Genomic DNA, 8,155 nt, shown 5'->3' on the forward strand with positions numbered 1-8,155 from the left:
CTTGTACAAAGCACAACTCCTTCTACACCGAACTAGTCATTATTCCCCACACTTGGAATTCTCTCTCATTTCTTGAGTCCTGGCCTCAGTGGCTGCCTTCAAGATCCAACTAAATTCTGCTCTACAAGCAACTTTTCCCAGGGTCCTTTAATACTGATTCCTTCTTTCTGTGATTACCCCCATTTAACCTCTCTATATTGTCTCTGCCATTAGAATGTCAGCTCATCGAGAGTATGGATAGTTTTTGCCTTTCTTGGAATTCTCAATGCACAGGGCTAGGCTAATAGACGACAATTAAATGCTTGCTAATTGACTGAAGGAGTCTTAGAGTATGTCCTAGACACTGTTCTCTAGTGATGGACTCTGCAGAACATAGTGTTATACCAGAGCTGCAAGGTGTTTCCAGTTAGAAATTATTAACTCCCCACCAATATGTAAGAAATAATCATTGCTTTCCCCTGAACCAGTTTGGCACAATAGTAAGCAAGATCTGGTTCCCTAGGTATACAGGGATGACTGAGTGAAGTAGAATGAGAAGCCAGACTGATGGCATGCCATATTAGTAAATCTAATAGTTGTTGAATATTTCCAACTAGTTTGTGAAAGAATAATTAATGATGGTGTGTGATTATTTTCGAGGCTACAGGGAAATAAGTTGGTATGAGAAGTCTCAGACTGTAGAATTAGTATCCTTGGAATTGTGTGAGAAATGGATTCCGGCCCAGTTCAAGGTAGGCAACTTTAGCCTAGGGAGTTTCAAGGCTTTGGGTCCCATTCAACTATAAAGACAAAGTAGAGTTTCTCTAGTCTGGTTGCCTACAAATAGCAAAACCAGAACACCCAGGGATGGAAAAGCCAATACAATGAATCTAAATGTTAGCCCCAGTTTAATGGTTTATGAATGGTTTGTCTGGTTCTGGTATGATGTTACACCAACACCAGCCACCAAATGTCAACTTACTTTTTGTCAGGCTCAATTTGTACCTCTGGTATTGTGCACAATTTGTGATTGTGCTACTTACTGTTCATTTATTTAAGAAAATTAGGAAAGCAAAACTCTCTCTTGGGATGAGAAAAATATTGTGGGAACATTTGGTCCATGCTGGGCCCAAACATCACCTACTTTGCCTCTTTAAGTGCCAACAGGAACCTCAGCCAAACACCCTCAAAACAAACATTTATTATTGCTTGTCTCAGGGACCAAAACAAGTGCTTCCCTTTTGGAGATATTTGCAGCTGAAACTCAAAACAACAGTAACAATTGAAGCAACTGAAATACCCAAAATTAACCCAAGTAAAACAAAACAAAAAATGTTTATCTTTTAAATGCAAACTTTCTCAATAAGTGGATTGGAGGAAAGGCCATCCTGGTTCTATCACTAGCTGTATTGTATGACCTTGATCACATCCTTCCCTTCTCTTGTCCTCATTTTTTTCATCTGGAAAATGAAGGGGTGGAGAGAGCATTCAGGATTAATCTAGTTCAGTCTGCCTTCCAGTCAGAGGGCAGAACCCGGAGTAATGGAAAGAAGTTGAAAAGAGGAAAAATCTGGGTTTCATGTTAGGAAGATCTTCCTAAAAAAATAGAGATACACAAATGTGAAATGGACTACCTAGGGGTGGCGTAATGGATAAAGCAGCACTGGCTTTGGAGTCAGGAGTACCTGGGTTCAAATCCGGTCTCAGACACTTAATAATTACCTAGCTGTGTGGTCTTGGGCAAGCCACTTAACCCCATTTGCCTTGCAAAAACCTAAAAAAAAAAAGTTGTAAAAAAAAAAGAAATGGGCTGCCTCAAGAAGAGGGCTTGCTCCTCACTTCAGGTCTTCAGGTAAAGATTGGGTGACCACTTGTTAGGTATGTTAAAAAGGATTTCTTTTTTTTTTTTTGATCCTCAGTGCTTAGTGCAGTGTCTCTAATCTCTAATCTTGTAGGAGTTGATTGATTGGTGTAAATTGGACTAGATGGCCTTCCACTCTGGGTCTGATAGTCTACTTACATGCTGACTTTAAAGGCTCTTTAATCTAAACAGTAGCACTTACACATTTCTGTCCTCATCTTTGCCCAGACAGCAGACAGGGTTTTATTACTCATTGGTTTCCCTTGTTATTATTTTATTCTGAGCAATCTAGTTCTCCCACAAACCCAAATCTGAGATATCAACCCAGGCTATGCACTAAACCTGAATGCTAACTAAGGCCAAGGTGGAGGAAACCTCTGTACCCTGAATTTCTTAGGAACAAACTAAACAGGTCAAATTGGCACTTCCTAACACCTGAGAACTTCAGCCAAGTGTCCTACTGGGAATATTACCAAAGGGGGGGGGGTTAATCTCATTGCCTTGCCTGTGGCTATTTACCCAGGGACTACCTGTCAGGCTCCAGTTTTCAAACATTAACTGAAAGCAATTTCAGAGAAAGGGAACCTGTACCCCAGCTGTGAACAGCAATATCACTATTTAACAAAAATATGGCTCCTTCTTTCTCTAGCAAGTTTATTGCAGCCTGAGGCTGAACTCTGGTCAGCTCTTGGGAAATAGTCCCCCACTTTCAAAAGAGCTGGCTGACATGCCAACAGAAAGGATCTGAGCCACTTCAGAGCAGGGGAAAAGCCCCATTTGAGTATGGGTTCAGGGCCAGGGTCTTGTGAGTCTGCCCCTGGAATCATTGAGGAGATTCCTTAATCAGTAGAAACTGAGCTCCTGACATTTTTCTTCACCAAATTTCTCAAAAGTTGTAGCTTCTAGAAGGTAATTTTTTTTTTATCTCCTCAGATAAGAGTCCAAAGGGGTGCAAGACCCAGTCTCCAAACTAAATCAGAAGCAGGTTGTGTTTTGCTTTTGCTAAAGAATAGAGCAGGATGAGGAAGAGCCAGGTGCCAGTGGGTCACTGCCCTTAGTCCCTCATGGAACAGCAAGCGTTACAGAAATACATATGCGCCGGGGCAGGGGGCCCTCTGCCAATCTTTTGAAAAGTGCACAAGCTGCATCTCTGGTGCCTCCAGCTTGCCCCTAGAGGAAAGGAATGGGAGAACAAGCTGGCATGATTCAGCCCACAGGAGTCAGGAGGCGGGTCTGTGCAAGAAGGGAGTTCAGTAGGAAAGAAGAGGGGAGAAGGCAGAGGGCTTTGGAGGGAAGGTGGGTCCTGGTGGTGAACCAAGCCTCAGGGAGTCAACAAGCCTAGTCAGAGAATGGTGGTATAAGGCTGTGCCAGAGGATGGGCATGCCTAACACCTTCAGTGAGAGTTGGCTGCTTGGTGATAGGCAGAATTGGGAGGGGTGTCTCACAAAGGGGTAATCAGAGAAAAAGAATGTGTGTGCTGTGACTATCTCGGAGAAACCCCAGAGTTGACAGGGTGGAGGAGGGAAGGGTTGTCTCCAGGACCAGTGGGAGGCAGTGAACCCTAGAAGGCATGTTTCACAGGGCTGTTTCTTCCTGTCTCACAGACATCCCCTTCCCTCGGTGAGCAGACTGCTGGGGGGGGGGGTGAAGGAGACACCACACGAGGCACAATATTGGCTCCTTGTTTGTGAAGACTCGGCAATGGCCTCGCTTGCCACAAGTACCAATCCTGTGGCATCGGGTAGGATGACCAGGGTGACGGAGAGGGCAGAAGCACTTGGGAAGTGGAGAGGGCTACAACAGAGCTGAGAGCATCAACCCGGGAGGAGAGAGGGAGAGAAAACCTCTGAGTGTGGGAGGGAGGAGGGAAGGAAGGAAGGCAGGAAGGAAGGAGGGGAGGAAGGAGGGAGGGAAGGAAGGAAGAAGGGAGGGAGGAAGGAAGGAAGGAAGGAAGCAAGGCAGGAAGGAAGGAGGGGAGGAAGGAGGGAGGGAAGGAAGAAGGGAGGGAGGAAGGAAGGAAGGAAGCAAGGCAGGAAGGAAGGAGGGGAGGAAGGAGGGAGGGAAGGAAGGAAGAAGGGAGGGAGGAAGGAAGGAAGGAAGCAAGGCAGGAAGGAAGGAGGGGAGGAAGGAGGGAGGGAAGGAAGGAAGAAGGGAGGGAGGAAGGGAGGAAGGGAGGGAGGAAGGAAGGAAGGAAGGAAGGAAGGAAAGAGGGGAGGAAGGAGCGAGGGAAGGAAGGAGGGAGAAACGAAGGAAGGAAAGAAGGGAGGGAGGGAAGGAAAAAAGGAAAGGAAAGGAATGGAAGTCTAAAAGACACAACTGCAGGAAACTGGGATGGAGGAGCTCCTCGGTGACATTGCCGCAGCGGGGCGGGTGTGGGACTGGGTTTTAATCAGGTGGGATTTCCTCAGGATCCCAGCTCCCTGTAATCTTCTTCCTTCTTTTTTGGGGGGCGGGGAGGAGGTAACAGCAAGGGGGGCAGTCCGGGCGTCCCAGGCCGCGCCTCGGCCGCTCCATCCTCCCTGGAGGTGGGAACCTGGAGAGAACGCCGAGGGAAGGGGAGCCGGGCAGGGGGCGCCGCCCCCGAGAAGCGGGATGCAAACGGTGAGTTAGCAGGAAGGTAAACAGCCACGCCCCCTACAGTCAGGCCCCTCAGCTGCGCACGCCCGCCGCCGCCGCCGCCGCCGCCGCCGCCGCCGCGGGTACATTTCCACTGCACTCCCAGCCTAGCTCCTCGCGCCCGCCCGGCCCTCACGCGGCTGCCGGGGGCAGGGGGCGGGGGACACGCGCGCGCCACCCCGGGACCCCGCCGCCCCCACGCCTGGGCCGCAGCCCCTCCCAAGGGGCGTCAGCACCGGTCAGCCGCTAGCCGGCCGGTCGTCCGCTTACCTGGGCAGTGCCGCCCACCCCAAACACCGAGGATCTTTTTCCTCCCCTTCGATCCGCACCCCCCACACCCTCCTGCTCCAGCCTCCAGGGCTCGGAGTGCAAGTACTCGGGAAAGCCGTCCGGCCTGGGCTCGGGGTGGGACGGGGGCCGAAGGCGAGGCAGAATAAGGGGGCGTGGGGGGAAGCCAGCGCAAAGCGGAGGAGAAAGGTATCTGGGCGGCGCGAGAGCCCCCAGCACGTGAGCCGAGGGTCATGTGCACCAGCCAAAGCCCGAACACCCGGGCGCCCGGGACGTGCTGCGTATCAGCAAAATGAGACTCGGGTCGGGCGGGCTCCGAGCCCCCGGGTCCCCACCCCGGCCTCCTCCCGCACACGCAGCCCGCCTGCCGTCCCTCTCCATCTCTCCCGCCAGCTCGCTCGCCTTCTAGCTCGCTTTCCTGCCCGCCCGCCTCGCCAGCACACCTTCCTCTCCCCGACTCCCGGCCCCGCCGCCCAAAGCCAGGCTCGGCTCCAGTTCGAACCCTGCTCCCGCCGGCCCAAGTTGTAATCTCCTACCAAGCCCGAACCACCTCCAGTCTCCCCCCCCCCGCCCCCGGCTGCACCGCCCCCGGCCCCTAGCCCTCCACAGCCCCCCACCCCCCATCCCTGCCCCCTGGCCCGGCCCCCGGGGTGGATTTGCCGCAGTCATTAATAAGGAAGGTTTTTAAAGCTCACCCTTCTAAAAGTTGTTGTTTACATGCCTCCCCTCTCTGCCTCCCGGTACAGTACTCTTTAAAACAGGACTGACCAACATGCGCAATCTCTCCCTCGCTATGCTGTGCATCCCCACCGCCCCCCCCCCCCGCTCGCACCAGCTTCCTTCAGAGAGAGAGAGAGAGGGGAGAGAGAGAGAGAGAGAGAGAGAGAGAGAGAGAGAGAGAGAGAGAGAGAGAGAGAGAATGCAACTAGGAGAGAGATGAGATGGAGGAGGAAAAGAAGATGAGCCCCAAGGACAGAGAAGAGCGGGGAAGAGGGAGAGGCGCGGGAGAGGAAGGAGAAGTCGACCGCGGATCCGCTGCAAAAATAAAATAAATCCACAATAAAGCCTGGAATGGCTGTGACGCGCATCCATTCATCCCCATCCCCACAGCCCTGCTCACCAGCAGCGGCGGCGGCGGCGGTAGCAACAGCAGCTCCAGTTCGGTTTTACCTTGCGGGGAGGCGTCCTCCAGAGTTGAGATCCCCTCAGGTTAGGAGGACAGGAAGGGCAGGGGGGAGGGAGAAAGGGATGCTCCCGAAATTAAAGCACCTTGGGGGAGGGGGCCCGGAGACAGCAGCGGGCGGATCATCAGCCACTTATCAGTGCAAAAATAAAAAATAAAACCAGCCGGCTAGACCCCCCCCCCCAAACAGCTGGGGACCGTACCCCGCTGGCTCCTCAGATGCCTCCTCCAGCCTGGGAGCGAATTCAAAGTAACTCCATAGATGCGAATGCCCCCCCCTTCCAAAAAATTGCTTCCAACTGCGATAGCCTCGCTCTGCACAATCCACCACCCCTGTGTATGTTTCTGTTTCTTTTTAAACCAAGACTTCCTTGTGATCTCTTCAGAAAAAAAAGTGTTGGGGGGGAGGAAAGGGGAGTAGCCACTTTTCCCCCTTATTCACTCAGATCTTCTTTCTTAATTTTCCTCCTTCCCCCGCCCCCCACCCCCCACCTCGCCCTCCAGGGCTGCTGCGAGTCCAGGTAGCACAGCCCCATCTCCGGGAGCGTGTGTGCGTGTGTGTGTGTGCTGTATTGTGTTGCGCGTATGTCGCGTTCCCTCCCTGTCCCCGGCCCCGGCGGGCCGAGGGTTCTCCCCGGCCTGTCCTCCCTCCTCCTGCGCCGCGGCCGCGGGGAGCAGCGGACTGATCGCACTCCGGGCAAGTTGGCCTTGATCAGTTTCGCAACGATCCCCGCTCACACACACACACACACACACACACACACACACACACACACACACACACACACACACGCACACACACCACACGTACATGCACACACAACAGCAGCGCACTTTATTTCAGACATGCGCGCGCGCACAGCGGATCTCCCGGCCCGGGCGGTGCCCCTCCCCCTCCTCCCTTCCCGCAACCTTTAAAAAAAAAGCTTATACTTAAAAAAAATCTTTTGGCGCCATATTAATGACGTACTTAAAATTTGCCATTTCTCCCTGCGTCAAAAATACGTTTCTTTGCACAGCTCGGATCGGAAGGGACACACGCCGGGCACCAGGGCTGGCCTGGATAAGCCCCCTCCCGCCCGGTGGGCGGGCGCGGAAAGCCCCCGGACCCGCAGCCCCGCGCTTTAGGAAAGGCCGGGGCGGGGGGGCGGGGATCACCCGGAGGCGGCGGCGGCCACCAGGGAGCGCAGAGGGGTGCTCCTTCCCCAGCCCCCCGGCACGAACTTCTTGGGGGGAGGGGTACGAGAAGTTGGGGGGCCGCTTGAAGAAAAGATGAGAGGGAGACCCGGCTAGGTAGGGGAGCCCCCTTGGCTGCGGTTCCCCGGCTTCACATCCGGAGGGCGGGAGGCGGGTGGGGGTGGGGAGGCGTGAATCTCGTCCTAGCCCCAGCTTCGGTTGCCCTTGTGTGACCCCGCCCCTTCGCTCACCCCATCCCACTTCTTCCCAACCCCCTACCCCAGTTCCCTAAAGGGTTAAAAAAACCCAACTTCTAAGTGTGTGCTCTTTAAAAGGAAGCTGGACGGCCCTGTCCCGGCTCCCGCCCCCTCCCCCGACTCCTGCTCCCCTCCTCCTCTCCAGAGCCACCTTCTGCTTCCAGACTTGACCTTGTAGTGCACAAACAATGCACTTGAGTCGCTGGCTGTTTTCTAGAAGAGCTCCCAGGGCTGTGGGCCTGCCAGTCTGTTTGCGGATGAAAGCCGTGGCGCTTCCAGTATCTGCCTGGCCACACCCACCCCTGCCCGCCCGCCCGCCCGCCCGCCTGCGAGTCTCCCTTCCCTCTAGGAAGAACTGTTATTAATGGGGGCCGCGGGGCCCCACAACCTGCTCCGGCGTCCCCCATCCCCACCCTCTCCTCGCCCCGTTCACACCCACTGTGTGGGGAGGAGAAGCCTTCCCCGCCCCCAACGTGAGGACTCGGAGCTTCTCCGGACACCAAAACACAACTTTCTTTCCTTCCCCTTTTGGCTTCACCTCAAGATGATCCAGTAATTCGAAAAGAACTCCCTTCCCTTGGAGGAGGAGGAGGAGGAGGAGGAAAGATTTGTGAACTGCGATGGGAAGGACAGTCTCTTAGAAAGTTGTTTATGGTCTTCAATTCCCTTCCTGAAGATAGATATTCAATTTACATAAGATGACATTTATGTGACAATTAGGAAGATTCTCTGATGGAATGTTATGAACACATTGGCTTATAGGAGAAATAAATCCAATGATAAACAAACTGATA

General features: G+C 53.5%; 1 protein-coding gene across 11 annotated transcripts in view; it reads right to left on the bottom strand.

The window, feature by feature from the left end:
• Positions 1 to 7,632, bottom strand: part of JADE2 (jade family PHD finger 2) — a 185,340-nt gene extending 177,708 nt beyond the window's left edge. For 4 of the 11 annotated variants that reach the window (XM_074213540.1, XM_074213550.1, XM_074213537.1 and 1 more), the window contains exon 1: positions 5,866 to 6,125. The gene's annotated coding sequence lies outside the window, so the exon portion shown is untranslated. The other 7 variants (XM_074213544.1, XM_074213539.1, XM_074213541.1 and 4 more) reach the window with 5 other exon arrangements.
• Positions 7,633 to 8,155: the final 523 nt, after the last annotated feature.

The sequence above is a fragment of the Macrotis lagotis genome, chromosome 1 (genome assembly GCF_037893015.1).
Source record: "Macrotis lagotis isolate mMagLag1 chromosome 1, bilby.v1.9.chrom.fasta, whole genome shotgun sequence".
Lineage (NCBI taxonomy): Eukaryota > Metazoa > Chordata > Mammalia > Peramelemorphia > Peramelidae > Macrotis > Macrotis lagotis.